The sequence below is a fragment of the Stegastes partitus genome, unplaced genomic scaffold (assembly GCF_000690725.1).
Source record: "Stegastes partitus isolate 25-593 unplaced genomic scaffold, Stegastes_partitus-1.0.2 Scaffold1183, whole genome shotgun sequence".
Taxonomy (NCBI): domain Eukaryota; kingdom Metazoa; phylum Chordata; class Actinopteri; family Pomacentridae; genus Stegastes; species Stegastes partitus.
The window spans coordinates 6,743-7,173 of NW_007578914.1; positions in this window are offsets into that span (position 1 = coordinate 6,743).

Genomic DNA, 431 nt, shown 5'->3' on the forward strand with positions numbered 1-431 from the left:
CCACAAAACACAAACATATCCCACAACCCTCACACAATATATAGGGAGCACCTCGGCAAAGTCACATTTCGGACACTACTGGAGCTGTTAACTACGTCGCTGCTAGCTGCGATTTGTGCTGCAACAGCGTCGTACAAACACATCAAATTAACAGTTTATTGCTAAGAAATCAAATTAAATCAGGTTTATTGTCATTTTGCTGTGCATACCAGATGAGAGAGCGTTTCTTCAGGATCCAGTGACTAAAAGCAATTTAAATAAAGTGGTGTTGTCCAAATCACAACCGAGCGCTGCAACTTTAGCGACGTTCACTGTCTGGGTAAAATAAAATTAAACAAAACAAACGGGAATTTTTCTGCGCTCTCGTTCATCTCCATTTCCATTTCCTTTCGCGCAATGCATGACGGTCCATATCGCTCGGTTAGTGACCA